We start from the raw sequence: 17742 nt of genomic DNA on the forward strand, positions 1-17742 counted from the left end.
TCTTTTTCGAGTAATCGGTCATAATTAAAAGTACGAGTAAATTGTGTTGATAACGTTAAATTAATTTAACAAGGGTTATATAGTAGTTAATTCATGTCGTTTAGTTGTATTTTTGTGTGGAAAATGTATGTATTTCATTTGTTAATTGGGCATGTATTTAAAAAAATGTTATTTGTAAAAAAAATCTAATTTTAGAACATATAAATCATATATTACTTTGGCTTTCACAAGGGAGGCATATTGTCACGCCCCTAATTCTTCACGAATTGGTCTACGTGCGGCACCGGCAAAATGCCTAAACATTTTATTTTTTAATTCATTTCCCGGACTACGCCTAACACATTCATCTTTTGACATTTTCATTATATTAGTTTGCGGAATAAACATAAATCTTCACCAACAAAAAGAACACAAGAGACACTTCATAAAGATATAATATCAGTAATAATATTATAATTTATGTTTTTTATACAATCCTCAAAAGTAATACTCGATCGAGTTCATAATTTACAACATGAACCGAACTGTCGTGCACCTTGGTTGGTCTACCTTACTCGGCCACTGCACCGAGCAACCCCGCCCCGGCTACCCGAACTCGTTATCGCAATCCACTACCACAACCGCATTGCCCGTTCACCCGAACTCATTGCCCCACCGCAATGTTGTTCACTTATCGTGTCGCCCTGGGTTGTAGCCGTGTTGGCTCGCCCAACCCGCGGCCTACACCCGTTGTCATTCCAACTCTCTGCGCCCACTACAGTCCTCCGCTACCTGTATTGTAACTCGGCGAACAGACCTGTCGTCCTGCGGCCCGATGCTACCGGGTCTGCAGTTCTTCCGACTGCACCTCACTCGGATTCCCGTTTCTGCGATATGTTTTCTGCTGCTTGTCACCGCGGGCTCATCCCACCTCTTAGCTCACTCGTCCTACCCAATACTTGGACTTGCTTGCTTCGATCGCTTGTGGATGATGCCTTTCTCCCACTTTGTCGTCCGCTAATATATACTCATGCCACAATGGTTATGTCGCCCTCCAAGCCGACCTCCCATCATAACACTTAGCCAAATTAACATGTCAGCCTAAGTGTGGGGGTGCCTAACCTCGTCACTCCCCTACAAGGCGAGTTGACACGTGCTCTCCAACACTTAGCCAAATTTTGACTCTCGTGTAGGCGCGCCCCTCAACTCGTTGGTTGACCCGGCTTGTCGGTTGGGTGCGCTCGTCGCAACTCGTCGGTTATGTGTGATCGCTCGACTCGTTCACCCACGCGCCCTAACGACTTGTCATCAACTTGTCATTTAAACGCGCCCATCATGCGCGCCCGACTCGCCCAAGTGCGATGATGACTCAGGGGCATGACACATACACTCCTACCACATTAGTTGGTATAACCCTTTGGTTTTTGTATATCGCTTTCACAAGAGAGTTTTTTATTTTTATTAATAAGAGGTGTAGAGTAGCTAAATCATAGTTTCTAGTTAAGATTAAGAACATACATACTTTACTCACAAAAAATGTAAGATATATTTATATTATAATTTATAGTTAATGTTGAATCAATGACATGTACATTGAAATCAATGCATTGGTGCATGCATACTAAAATGAATGCATTGATTTCAATTGATGTGATTGATGCAAGTAATGATGTATTGATATCATAAATAATCTAATAATTTGCATATCTATTTGCTTAAAGTATCATTACCCAAACACATTTGAAAGTTGATAACAACATAAATGCATGAGACAGAGTTCAAAGTAATGGGCAATAAGTTGTTGAATTTGATAACCAATCAAATTGTTAATATATATACATATATATTTAAAATAATAAATTTAGATTTCTAATATTGAAATTTGGAAATTTTGCAATTTTTTTTTGTTCAAACGCAAAATAGTATTGGTTTGACTAAAAAACCAATGCATAATCTTACCAAATAGCAAGGACAATAATTAAATAATTTAAAATCCCAATTGGAGTAATCAAATCATTTTGCCAAGTAATCACCATCGTTAATGGTACGAGTACATTGGGTTGATCATCAAGAGTAGGAATACGTTGAGCTGACAAAATTCAATGAATTTGATTATCAACGAATTCGCTTATGTGAATAATTACATTGACATCCCATCAAATTGAGTAATCAAAGCGTTTTGCCAAGCAATCGATCATCATTAAGAGTACGAGTACGTTGGGTTGATAACGTTAAGAATTTAATCTTGTGAATAATTACAACGAGGTTGAGGTTTGGAATTTCAAATTTAGTTGTAAAAATTTGATCACAATTATTAGTTTTTTTGGTCGGTTATTTTAAGTGTTATGCACATACGGTTATTATATTTCAATTTCTAAACATCAACATTTAATGATTAACATAAAATAATTGTAATTAAGTTAAAAGACGTTCCACCACAACTTCGATCTTAAAAAGTTCCAGTCGTGTAAGACCAAAATTTTCTTTGAAAAGAAAGTGTAAGTTACTTATTAAATTGGGTGGTAATTGGTAGACAATTTCTGAAAACAAAATTCTGAGATTTTTTATATAAAGTATAAGTTACTTATTAAATTGGGTTAATTGATATGAGATTTTTTATCATAAAAGGAAATGAATTTTTGAGGATTGCTTTAGTTTTATTTTTTGTAAGCTTGGTAATTTTTTTTTCTATTAATATTTTATTAAAAATTGTAGGTGGCCTCAACCTGCCCGCAGGAAAGCAGGTTTGTTGGCCACCTGTCCGCATCGAACGTTGTCCAAAATTTGAAAAGAGTTTTCCTTACCATCCAAGTTACATTGACAACTTTATCTACTATATAATTCTTATTAAAATAGTAAATGTTAACCGTCATATAATCAAAATTTTGTTGATAGGCCTGCTTCAATCATCTAATGAGTCCACCGAGGCTGGGGCTTTCGCGCTTGAACCCGAGATTTCACTTCTCTTCATACCCTGAAGGCTCTATTCAATCTTGTTCACCATGAGGTTGTTGTGATACAGTTGCAGCTAGACAGATTGGATCTCCCTTTGCAGATCATTCATGCTTGACTCAGGTGGTCTATCTTCCTCTGGTTCTTCTCTTTCCTTATAGGTTGTCATTGCGCGGGCCAGGATATTCTTCATAACCCAATATTGTTGAATTGTTTGGCGGAACAACGTTTGGCGTCCTCTGGTGTTCCCAGGGTCTTTAACCATTGTTTCCCAATCCTCTGCTTCAATCTCTTGATTTACTATGTTATTGTTTAGCTCTCTTTCCCATTCGGATATTACTGCTTTCACCTCCGGCAGTGTTTCGACGACGTATGCGTTGATTAGGTTCTGCATACTCTCCTTCCCAGTTTTCCTTCCTCTTTTTCTCGGTCCTCTGCTAGAAGTCGGTTCCAATCCTTTCGCCTTTTTTCGGCCTTTCCCATCCCTTTGTTTACTTTCTTTCCCGGTTGGTTACCTTCATTTTCCATCCTCACCTCCTTCTGTATTTCTTCCTCCTTTTCCGAGTGACACACCTTTTCCTGGGCTGGAGCACAGATAGAGTTTCGAGACTCCAAAATTCTCTGCACTCTGCTTGTTATTTTACCTAAAACAGAAACCAAGAAAATAATCTTGTAAGTCAACATAATTTTAAATAGAGTAACCTAGGGCTTCCCCTCTCCCAAGTGGGGCTTCTGGCGTGGCCTTGTTAAGTCGATCTCTGCTTGGAGAACTATAATAGCCCCATTAACACCCGAGTTCCCCCCTCCCTCCTCAGAGAAATGGAGATTTCTGACCTCCTCATCGTTCCGGTGGTTTCCTATTAAAATTTGAAGAACCCGGGTACCCACTGTCCACGAGGTTTCTTTGCTTCTCCACCCGACTGCAATTGCAACCCAACCTTGTGTGTCGCCACCCCAGCGACCAAGGGAATGCTTCTCAGGATGGATGAATGGAATTGCTACCCTACCCTGGGTCTCGACAAAGGAGCTGGACAGGGAATTTATCAGAACTATATCCCTACCATGACTGCTACCCCAATTATCGCATTTGTTCCCGTGCCGCTTGTTTAGGGCCAGAATCAACACAAGATGGAGGTTTATCAGCCTTGTCGCCAAATCAGATGCAACTTCTACCCCTCCGCACTTAACTAGGACACCTTCCTTTCGAGGCCACGTACTCCCCCAAAACAGCTTGATAGGATTGTTCCTACCGCCACTGTGGAAACCCCATAGGATGTCCCAGTAGGCCGCAATACACCAGGACCTATCTTCCCTGAGACCAAGACCAGAGATCCCGACCCGCCTTCCCCATATGAAAATCCCGACAAATTCTCTCCGGGTTACCAAGCCACAACCCCAAGAGAAACAAAAGGTCTCGACAGAGGCCACTTTCGGGGGTGTCATTTCCATTAACTAGCATTCCTCTTCTAAAAACAAGTTTACCAGATAGTCGTTCATGAGAGTCGAGAGAACATGCTAGTTCTTGCAGACGAAAACGGTCGCAGCTCGACTATAGAATTTCTCACTGTAGATCACATGAGAATGCAATGTACTAAAGCAAAATACTTGATCTACTTCTACAATCAAAGTTGCAGAAGCTTAATCGATTTTGAGCAAGATCAAATAGAACACATATAACAGAGAATGAGAAATCAATCACACATGAACACAGAAGAATACTCTAGGGAAAGCCTCCGCTAAAAACCCCACTATCTGTATTATCATACAAGTGGAAATATCTTTAAATTACACAAAGCTTTAGCTCACAAGCTATCCAGCTCTCAGTACAATCCCTCAATGCTACTCATAGACTGAATAGACACAACATATGCCTTCCCTCAGTCCTCCAAGCCTCCTATTTCCTTGCGCAGTTTCTCCTGGGTCCTCTGGCTACCACCTGTGTGAATTCACCTCTCACACAACTCACCAAACTCATAAATAACTGCGCAATCCTCAAGGAATGAATTCCTTCTACATGCAAGAGATATCCTCAATGGAATATTCCTGCAACTGATAGTACACTGTCCCATCCTTTGATCTCAACCGAGTCTCTGACTGAACTGACATGCATGAGTTATTTATGAGAGAATATTCAGTTATCTGAAGTACACTAGTTACATGCATGCATGCATTAACTAACTGAACTCACAATCAGTTCCACAAATTGTTGGAACTAATCTAATCGCTAATCTGGACACTAACTATAGTCTATCATAATGAACTCGGAAACTCCTTGCAACTTGAATTTAATTTTTTAAATATTGCTAAATATCATCAATAGAGGAACCATTCTAGTATATAATATTTCTCTATGCATAGATGAATATTTTTATTATAGTATAGTGTGAAAATAAATCTTAAAATAGAGCATTACCTGTAGAATTTATGGATGGAAGTTCTCTTGCCTTGATAATTCTTACAGAAAGATATGCCATTTTCTCAACCAAATCATAAGTAAGTTGCTCATTCTGGCTTGGATAAGAACTTCCCAAATCCTTCATGAGATATTTGTAGTCATGAATGAGGATCAGGCCATGGTTGGTCTCTCAAATGACACATTACTACTACTGCTACGTGATCCACTTTTGCTACTTCTTGGGGCTTCGTTGCTATTTTAGCAGTGTTATCTTCTGTAGGTGGAGACGATTCAGCCTGTGGTGCTTTTTCTAGTGGAGATTCCCAGGCAACTTAACTCTTCCAAAAAAATGACGACGTCTACCCCTAGTGGTTTTCTTATCATTACAAACCTCAATTTCCAGTTCCTCACAAATCGTTGTTGATGGATCACTTATAGTAAACTCCAATTTCTCATTCCAAGTAGGATTCAGATCCTTATAATTGATCTTTATATGCTTTTGCTATCCATCAAAATCAACCTTCACAAATGGACTGGTTGATCCCTCTCCATCCTTTGGCACGAGGTTCTTTGCATCTGCCACCTCCACAATTACTTTTCTTGTCATCATTATTACAGGGCACACTTACCTCTGTGATCAAAACAAAGGGTTAGACATTAGCAAAGCAAGAGTTGCTACAATTACTCTTCTATACCAATCCCAATTCTTCTTTAGTCTTATGTACCTTTGCAAATTTTCCCTAGAAAATTATACAATGAACTCTTAAATAAACAATGGAAATAATGCCCATAAACAAAGCCCTACCAGAACTAAAATACACAAGTATTCTCTGAGAAATCTCAAAAACACCCAAATTATCTTACTGGGGATAATCAATCCTAACAAACCATATAACCTAAAAGACTATGTATTAATAGTTCAAGTATATAAATTGTCACTTTCAACCACTTATTTGTTGATTGTAGGCACACACCTGTTATTGAGTCTACAAGAAACATGTTGTATAAGTAACAAGGCACTATGTTCCTAATACTAGTCACAATCTATGGTTAAATGCACTAGGAAACCACTACGAATAATCATACATTTATAACATGGCCTGGGATCCAAAATTATTGTCAAGTGAACCATTAATATACCGAATGAATAAATGTCACTGAGACCCTTCTCAATTCTCTTGAAGGGCATTTAATTCGTGCAAAAATTGTTTCTTTCAAGTAAAATTTTCACATATTTATAACTAAATTCTGTAGGATTTGACTCATCAGAATGAGACTCACAGGACCCGGATCAAGTTATATTTAACACACCCCTGTGACATCCAAAAACATATCCTACAGAGGATTGCTGAGCACGCTTTGAGGATGACACCATGAATCCTGAAAATGATCTTTTGAGGCCTTTAAATGGATAAACCAAAATCTTCCTCACTTCACCTACTCCAACCCACCATGAATTTCTCTTCTTTTGATCATAGCTGCAACTTGATTCTTCTTCTCTCTGGGTCTCTTTCACTTGCTCCTTGTTTTTCAGCATGCGAGAGGATCCTGAGTATTTGAATCTAGTCGGTTGCAACCGGTGAAATAAAGGAAACACACCCAAGGACACTCACACCATTGATGATGAAGATTATCCAAAGGAGGAGGAGGAACTAAAAGACGAGATTTAACAACAATTTGTTACTAATTTTTAAGTCTATGCCGAGAAATTGCCCATTTCCCATTTTCTACCTTGCTCTTCCTGTTCTTATTATACAGACCAGTCGTGAGTCTAGTGTTTGGAATGAGAATTCCATTTTGTGCACTGTATTCTTTCTTGTGACTAATTGTAAATACATTTAACACAGTCTAACCATAAACACTACATATCAAAAATATAAGCCAAGAAAATGCAATCAGACTCTATATTCACATGTACAACCAGTCAAAGCAACCACATGTCTTTGTAGACTATTTGCAAAGAAATTAAGTGCAACTTAATGTTGAATCCGAATTTTATTATTGAAATCGTTCCATCATAATTATTAATCTACGATCTTCCTTAAGTGTTTCCTTTGCAACATGATGTGGTGCAAATGAATAATAACTTTTAATACAAATTTCAAGTATTAAGAAGAGATATCCTCCAAGAGCCCAGTGATTGCCTGCACAACCTCATTATTTATAAGGATCTTGCAGTCCAGCGGAATCCCTCCTGTATGTATCCATGATAGCAACAAGTTGGTGAACATGTAGCAAGCAGGTGACTCCCGACTTGAACAACAACTGGAACAAACACAAGACTTTGACATGTAAATTTTGGTTTCCCTGCCCCTTTTAGATTGATAAACGAGGCCATGCATAAATTCATTTGAACCTGTATCTAAGAAGACTCTTTCAAGCTGTGCATACATAACATCTCCTAGTGGCTATTAAACATTAAGAAAGAAATGCAAACTCATTCCACTCATTATCTAGCTATTAAATATTACATAAGAGAACAAAACACATAAAATAGAGCTTCGTTCATTTTTCCATTTTAGCATGGAATGAACAATGAGTTTAATTTCTCCCTTTTTTTCACACGAGAACGCTGGATAACCAACAATGGATAGGGGTTTCTATAAACTTTTCTTTCCAGTGTTGAAATGTGAATCCACACTTTTCCAATGCGAACATCTTTGAGTGTTGGAGACTTCTTATTTGAGTTTTTCATGTAGATGTGCCAACTATTAAAGACCCCTAAGGTCAGAATAGTGCATAGGTCGTAAGCTTCCCATGTGTATTGTTCATTCTAGCTTGGGCCAAATCTATCAATAATTGTTTTCGTTCTAACCCATTTCTGCCCATACTTTGCTACACAATAGGCACTTTTGGTACCTCTTCCTCCTTTGGTTTTCATAGGTAACATGTTTTTGGCTCCCAAAATTCCCAATTCAAGCACACTTATAGATGGTTTCCATAACTATTTAGAAATTGGTTGTAAATCATTGCTTAAATGGGCAGGCTCATCCATTACATTATATCCTCCATCAAAACACAAGCGTAGATGAATTCATCCATGATACTTAACATTTGGTTCTCCATTTACTTTTTCTTAGTTGAACCACCTTGAGATTGCTATACTGTAATCTAGTCTCCTTTCAATTGTATTTAGTGCAATTCTGGTTTAGCCTAAGTCCTCCACATCCTTGTTACAATCGCTACTAGGTCGATCCTCAACCAATAACACAAGTTGTTTCTCAAATGGTTCAGCTGCTACAAAGATCAAATCTTCATTCCAAAATGGACTTGAGAAGTTTCTAGAATTAGAAGTTATAGTCCTCAAAAACCTGTACACCCAGCTGCACCCTCACTTTGAGCCCAAGGAAAATTATCTTTTCAGGAATCTTCAAGTCTTGGAATTCAATTACATTGACCCTCAAATACCATAATTTTGGGGACAAATATAATTTTGATCTTGTATTCATCATACCTCCGATATTAGACTGCCAAGCCTCTGGGAATGTTTCATTTTCCTGTATTCCCATCCAAATTGCAAGCATAATATCACCTTTGACTCTACCATCACCTTCCAACCTAAACCATGAAGGTGCCAAAGGGCTGTCTTGAGGAACTCTTGTTGGAACCTCCGAGAGATCAAAGAAGACTCCCCCAAGGAAGTCATCCCTTGAATTGCTTCCATCCCATACAGAAATGCCCATAGCGAGAGTTGATTGAAGTGTGTCTTTGCCAAAGGCAAATATCTAGGCCCATTCAGGATATCCAATGTTATGAATTCACATGTATAACCAGTGAAAGTAACCACATGTCTTTGTAGACGGTTTACAAAGAAATTAAATACAGTTTAATGTCGAATCCAAATTTTATTATTGAAATCGTTCCATCATAATTATTCATCTATGATCTACCTTATGATGTTTCCTTTGCAACATGATGTGGTGCAATTGCTAATTATACATCTCCTTCATATTAAATTGTCAAAAATATTTTTGAACACAATCATTCATTTTATGATTTTAATTATATCTTAAAATTATTATCTTAAAATTATTTTGTATTTTAATATTGATGTTAATATAAATTTGTTAATCCATTAAATTTAAAATATTATTTAAAAAATATTTAATTATAAAACTATTGTAATTTTTCACACTTTACTTTTTTTTAATTATTAATTTTAAAATTATATATCTATATATATAATTGATTGATTATAGAAAATAGTTTAACCAATTAATTAAATTATAGAATATAAATATACAATAAAAGAACTAACCAAATTGTATAACATAAATAGAAATAAACAACTCCGAATGAGAGAGTTTTCATTAAGCTCTATATTTGATAACCTTATTGGCGTTCATCTATATAGTGCACACAACACTTTTACATCATTTCTATATTTTTAAATGTTCAGATTTTAAATGAATATATCATTACCTAGTTGGTGGGCATACATTTTTTGCTTTTTTCATTTCTTTTCTCTTGTATAAATTTGCTTTTTTCATTTCTTTTCTCTTGTATAAATTTATGGTGATAATTTTATAAGCCTTTGAAAAGTTTTTTGTGCTTATCATTGAAATGCTCCATAACCTTTACTTTATTAAGATCTCAAAACAGTTTTATTCCTTAAGCGTTCATTTATCATGGCCACCTCCATTTAGAGACACTAAAAATTTTCATATTCAATTCTTTCACCGAATCGTGGAATTCGAACTTTACCGCAATTTCGCAATTTTCCATTTATCAATGGACATGGACTTCCCAAGCCAAGGAAAAACTCAAGCGATACCAGAAAGTGAATATGCGGTGAGCATAGAGGAAATCCAACATATGCTTTCAATACGTGATACTTTATTATTAGTCCCTCCCGCAGGCTAGGCAGGGACTATAGTATAGTAATTGATAGGGTGCTCACTAACATTAATTGACTTGTTTAAGATTTTCAATAATTAAAGTTTCAAGGTTCGTGAATTGATATGATGTTCATTAGATTTGTTTAAGATTTTCAATAACTAAAGCTTTAAGGTTCGTCATATATTTTTTATAGCGGAATTTTTTTCGCTATCGTATTTGGCCTCTTCCTGAGGCAGGGAGGCCAGAACCATATGTTATTTTTATTTTTATGTTTCTTTGGCATTTTCAATGAGGCCAGAACCATATGTTATTTTTATTATGTTATTTTTATTTTTATGTTTCTTTGGCATTTTCAATTGTGAAACTAATGCTCATATTAACTCATTAAATGTTTTGGCTATTTAGATATGTTAGTGATATATATGTTTTGGTTATTTAGATATGTTAGTGATATATATGTTAGGGACACGCACATTGCATACATAGACCAGATACCACATGGCTACTGCATGCACTGCCCTTGTGTCTGGTACTTGTCTTTCATTAGCACCTCCTACTTCTTTTGCCGGCTTTACTTTTTTTGTGAAACTAATGCTCATATTAACTCATTAAATGTTTTGGCTATTTAGATATTTTAGTGATATATATGTTTTGGTTATTTAGATATGTTAGTGATATATATGTTAGGGACACGCACATTGCATACATAGACCAGATACCACATGGCTACTGCATGCACTGCCCTTGTGTCTGGTACTTGTCTTTCATTAGCACCTCCTACTTCTTTTGCTGGCTTTACTTTTTTTTTTGGTTGCTGGCTATGATGTGGGATATTCGTAGAGACCGGCAGCGGAAGATGGGTGAGAAATTGAGAACTGAAAATGGGCAAGAAATTGAAAGGTACCTCATACTTCTATTGTTGGCTTTACTTCTTTTGTTGGCTTGCTGGATTTTGCTTTTGTTGGCTACGATGTGGAATATTTGCAGAGACTGGCTATGACGGCAGCGGAAGATGGGTAAGAAATTGAAAGTGGAAAATGGTCGAGAAATTGAAAGGTACCTCATACTTCTTTTGTCAGCTTTATTCTTTTGCCCGCTGGGCGAGAAATTGAAAGTGGAAAATGGGCGAGAAATTGAAAGTGGAAAATGGGCGAGAAATTGAAAGGTACCTCATACTTCTTTTGTTGGCTTTTGTTGTTGCTAGGGAAGAACACAACTACTTTATTTTGCTGGCTTTACTTCTTTTGTTGGCTTTTGTTGTTGCTGGGGAAGAGCACAACTAATATCCTTTGGATCTCTTGTGCGGTGCCACAGTTTATAACTAATAACATCTTGTGATGGGAAATCTATGCTCTGTTTTTATGAATCAGATACTTTGAACCTATTACAAAGTTGTGATGCAACTAAGATTTTTTGCTTCAAACTAATATTCCTTCTTTTTTCTGAATTTGAAAGAAATTACAACTCTGGAAGAGAAACAATGGAAACATTGGTTAATATTGACGAGTATTACGCATATGGATGTGTGGAACTGAAGAGCATACAAGGGTTGGAGCATTGGGCAAAGCTTCAGATGCTGAGTATCTATGGAGCTATTTTACACAGCTAGATCTGCGAAGCTGAAGAGCATACGAGGGATATGGCAGTTGAGAAAGCTTATAGTCCTAAAGGTTCATTGTTGTTTGGAAGTAGAAAATTGATTATTTACCTAAAAACCAATGAAATATACTTGATTTACAACTAGAATTAACTAGAATTAATACCTGCGAGTAATGGAACCGCAATTGCTGTGCTTTGGGTAGCCATAAGGCAAAACAACATCCTCCAATCTGTAATGAAGCGATATCTGCAAAGATACTGACAACAAGGGAGCGATAGCTGATTCAATTTGTTCTTATCCGGGATTCCATCCATAAGCAAAGGAGCAAGCAAGCAAGGACTCTTATGAGCCGAAAGAATGCAAGTTGTTCTTATGCAAATGATTGATAGTACGCATTCCATCCATAAGTAGAACCGGAACCGGAGCTCTCGTATGATACGGAATATAATGAATGCCATAAAGAAGCAGAACCAGATAGAGATCTATCTTATAATCATCAACTTCATAGTTATAGTTATCCAGCTATCTTAGCCGATGGTAGAGGTATATTTGCCTGGGGAACGCAACAACTGATGGCAGAAAGCAGCAGTTGATGTCAAAGGTATAGTTGTCTGGGGAAAGTGGACAAGTAGGTTGCATGCAATTTGAAGAAAGTGGACAAGTGGGCTGCATGCAATTTGAACGTCTTTACCGTCTTTACCAACTAGCATCTTTACCAACAAGTTTTACCAAAGAGTTTTATATTTCTTGACTGCTACTTATGTCGGGTCACCTGGAACTTTATATGCACCCGCCTTATGATCTATGGCCCGTTAAGCCCCACTAACCATACGCCCACTAGGGGTCTGCACCTTTTGACATTACCTAAAAAATATGCTTAGTAGGGGGATTAACACTAACAAAAGTCAGTTGACCTCGGTTCAATTCCGGGGCCTTACCAACCAGATGTTGACATTCTCGCCTCTGGATCCACTTTCATCATTGTTGAACCAGCAACATAGCAAGTGAATAGCAACAATAGCTATGGTATAGGGACTCCCAGCAGATGTAGGGACAAATAAAGCATAAAACGTTGTACCTAATATGGTAGAGACTTAGACTAGGCCTTGTTTATCGCATTCCCTATAAAGTGAAAACAAAACATTCAAACTTGATCGAAAAGATTATAAAGTGAAAACAAAATATTCAAACTTGATGGAAAAGATTTATCAAAATTATTCAGGATAAAACTCTTAATTTGTTTAAATTAAATCTATTTTATAAAACAAATTAAATCTATATTATATTTTTATAAAGAATAATAACAAGTATCCAAAGAAAAGAAAGACAATACTTTAAATTAAAATGAGATATATAAAGGCTGAAAAAATTACCATCTGAGAAAGGAAAAGAAAAGACAATACTTTAAATTAAAATGAGATATATAAAGGCTGAAAAAATTACCATCTGAGAAAGGAAAAGAAAAGAGAGAATAAAAATATTATCAAAGAATGCCGAAAACTTACAATAATAAATCTTATAGCTATACGGCTAGAGCTTCATCGAAATAGTGGCTACATACTCTTTTAATCAATATTATAAAACTTGAAGAACAACTAACTTACTGGCTGGTTGCTTTAAATTTTCATCAATAATTCAATATCATACATTTTCAAACTTGCACAAGAACGACGGTTAAGAGTATCCATTTTGGCCCTGGCTTTTCCTTGCTTAAGGTTGAAGTAGCTTTTTGATGATCTCAAAGAAGACCTATATTTTCAAACTTTCAAAACAGCGAAGTTAAGTGTGTCCTTTCTCGCCCTTTATTTTCGTTATGATAGCGTAAGGTTTAAGTAGCATTTTGAGGTTGAAGTATGTTTTTTGAGTTCTCAAAAGACATGTAAGATAAAACGTAGACATTTATCATTATCTAACCTTTTATTTGTACATGACCTTCTGCCGTTTGGAATTGGTTCTATCACAAAGGTTGGATACTTGAAAGAGCAGCTCGTATGGAAATCAATTTCCAGAAAACAACCATTTTATTAGGCTATAACCGCAATTAATCTCTACCTCTCACGAAACATTATTTGAAAGCATAATTAATAACTGTTTACTCGCAATTAATCTCTACCTCTCAGCAGGGGCATTTTGTCTTTGTTTGAAAACAGATGTTACCTACTACGGTTTATTCTGTCAAGAAATCTCCCCCCTCATTTAATAAATGAACATATTTCATGGTATCATATTCTTTAAATTCAACAAAAAAATCGAAACCACAGCTAAAATAAGAACACCATTTACAGCCAAGCCCACAATAAGCATGTTAGTGTTCTACCCAACCATGCAAACTATATTCAATGTTAGCAACAAAAATCCATTATCAATGCAGGAAGAGAGCAATCGAAATGACAATTTGTTGCATCTGAAGGATCAATTGCTAGCCTAGGTTCATTGAAATAATATGAAAACATACCCGGGAATTGGGAATTCTCAAACAAATCCAGAATGCTATGGACTCTGTTTGATGCGCTCCTCTCTGCTTAAACTGTTCTTGACCGGTGTCTCTTGAATGACAAATCTACGCTCCTCTCCAGCTTAAATCGTGCTCAAACCTCGCTTTACAGGCAGGCACAGCCACTGACTCACAGAACTCAACTTGGAAACTGCTATTTTTGAAATGGACCAACTCAGAAACTTTTTTTTAAATGGGATTTAACACCAATTGAGGAAAAACGGAGACGGAACCAAAATGTTGCAGCGAAAACGGATAAACGTTTTTGCATAAAACGTTGTGGGAAACGATCAGTTTCGCCAGAAACCAGTTTCCTGTCAATAAAAACAAGAACACCCATATAAAACGTGGTTTCCCGTCCCGTATGGTTTCTGGAGCTGTTTTTAGCAGGAACATTGCCAATCATTACGTTTCTGGTAACATAGATGGACACAGAATGGATGCTGGTTTGCTTTCTCTGCCAAATCGTCTTCTTTAGCAAGGAATCAGGCATCTTTTATATGCTTTTTTTTTATATAATTTTTGTGATTTTGTGAATACTTACAGAATGATACACTGCTAGCTTTCATAATGCACATGTTATGTTTTTTTTTCCAAAGATACTAGAAATTGTTGCTTCTTTCTGCCGATGTGGTGCTAATAATCCTGTACAAAGATGCTAAGGATGGGATACTGTATATTTTAAAATGACTACATATGTCGGTTTTAATTTTTGCTAACGATGACTACTATAAATGTAATATGGTGATGACAAAACTGGGGCTATTTATAACTCCAATTTATTTTTGCTAAAGATGACTACTATAAATGTAATATGGTGATGACAAAACTGGGGCTGTTTATAACTCCATTTTTTTTTTAAATATATAGAGATTCTAGAAGTCATGGAATTAGTTAGATTTTATGACCTCACTTTTGAGTTGGGATGTGGCGACATGATCTTGCAGATGTTCCAATGCTTCTTTAGCATTAGGAAACATCATCATGATACAGTCATAACACATGCAATCCATTTTGTCCTCATGTATGGGAGGCCATGATTCCATTTGTAGTCTAAGTTGTTGGCCATCTGGAGGGAGGAATAATTGATTTCACCTGCTTCTTATGAACTAGAAGAAAGGTTAGTTGAGCCGAACATTGGACTCTTAAGGAGACGATTGACCTAAGAGGAGTTGCAGTGGATTTATGGTAACCAACCATGTAACAGGAATGAGCTAAGGAAGAAGGGTATTTTCTTCATTTGCAAGGAAACTTGGGGACCTGACCACTCATACTTGAGGGACGCATAGGAATTGACGGGGTTAGAGCAGGGGGAGATCCCTTCTGACTTTCAAGGTGAGGATTTTGCTCTATGGTTGAGTCTGTGAGATCATATGAGGATACCCCTGAGGAGCATGAATGGTCATGTGGGTATATTGGAAGTGACCTAGGTATGAATTCATGTGAGATGGACTATGATGAGAAGCATATTGTCCGGGGAGCAGACTTGCTAGGTGAACGACTAATGATTCAACATGGATAACAGATAGAGGAGCAAGAGTCAGCTAAGGGGGACGATATGCACAATATGCATGATGAGCCTTTTGAGGAGATTGAGTTGGAGGTTCATGTTGGGCTTGAGATGGAGGAGGATGAGCAACCATCCTTGGGGCCAAACATTGATGAGTAGATAGATGTACAAACATCTAGCAGGGCATCATTATTTACAGACACATGTCCTTAAGAGGTGCGAGGGTCTGACATAATAGTTTTGCAGGAGGTTGGTAGACTGGAGGAACTTAGAGTTTCCTATGAGAGAAGAGAGATGGTAGTGCATCCATCCTTGGCTCTACCCATTGATAAGGTATGAAAAGATGTAGTGGAAGCTAGGAAAGTTGGAGAATTTTCAGACAGAAGCCCTCTCTAGGAGTACGTAGATAGGGCTTGTAATACAGTTTGCCAACTCTTTCCCATTATAGGGAGAGGGGTAGGATTTCCTGGACAAATTTTGTTGGTTGACTGGGTAGAGCATCAACAATTGAGCATGGACTAGTATCAACATAGTAGACGTATTCCTTACACAGATGTCCATACATTGGATTGGCGGGAGATCATGAGTTGATATCCTATTGATGGAGTATCATCTTTAGTCAGGAGCATTGTACTATAGGAGCCCTTAGATGTGATGGGTACTATATGCTCCAGTTGGCAGTAGGACATAGGCAAGCTGCTTATTAGCATGGCGAGATTGACCTTAGTCTACGCCAAGGATTGGATTGGGGAGAGATGATGAGTTGGTATTCAGTTGATGGAGCAACGACCATAGCTGGAGACAAAGCACAACTAGAAAGGTGGGATAGGGGTACTGATGAGTGGCCATGGTGGCATTGGGATCCAAAAGTATCTGTTGATGGTAGGTCAAGTCAGAGTTTAGTCTAGGATTCGGGCATTGAGGGATTCATTCTTGGTTTGGTGGCATAGAGGTATGGCATCACCCAATGATTTGTATGGGATCCAGGTATTGATTCTCAGTTGCACGAGACTACCATATTTGCCAAAAGATATGGATCGCTTGAGGGAAGGCAATGCTGGGGCTGAGGATTTGTGATGTTCCTTTTTCTGGTGGCATGGTTATGATGGACTTCCATTGCCGGAGGCAGACATGTCACAGGTGCACGTTTAATTCATCAATAAGACCAGGGGCTTTTGGAGATGTTTTATGGGGTCTGTTGGAGTTCACTTTCCATCCTTCACATCAGGATTTATTCCACACAACTCACTCCTCGTTCCATTGCATTCTTATAAATCCCATAAAACGAGATTATTATTATGCATAACTCATTTAATTACGCTTAAGGTGGCTTTTCGACAGGAATACTTGACGTAACACCTTAGTGTAATAGCACATTGGAACCGGAATGAGAATATCTACATGATGGAATCATTAACAGGGATTTTCAGTGGCCTAAGGAGGTGTGATGGCCAATTTACCATTTTCCCACATTAAAAGGAATATTTTGATTGAAACAAAAGAGGGAAATGAGTTCAATGATTAAAATAATAATAAAATAGAGCTTAACAATTAAAATAATAATAAAATCAGAGGTTCTAGAGGGGTCCATCAGATTTATAAAAAGGAGGAGGAGGCCATTAGGAGGACATCTTGGATTTGATATTTTTCCTTGTATGAGAGGTTGGGAACCCAATTCTCTACTTCCTTGGTGGCCCCAGAATGGAAACCCTAACGTGATTTAGTGAGATTGGCCGAGTACCCATCTCCCCTTGGTGAATTTATCCATAATTCATATGAGAGTTTAGTAGTGGTAGTTCAATTCAATGTTGGTGCAGGGCCCATGCAACATTGGCGCAGATCCTTGAAGCCAGTGCTATCTTAGCTAAATCAGCTATTTTTCTATTTCAGCATGTAAAATCCCAGTTTATATATTATAATAAAAGGTAGATTATTTCTGCTCATTGTATGATTGAATTGCATGTACTCTATTA

The sequence above is a fragment of the Pinus tabuliformis genome, chromosome 1_1 (genome assembly GCF_031772625.1).
Source record: "Pinus tabuliformis cultivar Carrire ecotype Pingquan chromosome 1_1, CPIR1, whole genome shotgun sequence".
NCBI classification, from domain to species: Eukaryota; Viridiplantae; Streptophyta; class Pinopsida; order Pinales; family Pinaceae; genus Pinus; species Pinus tabuliformis.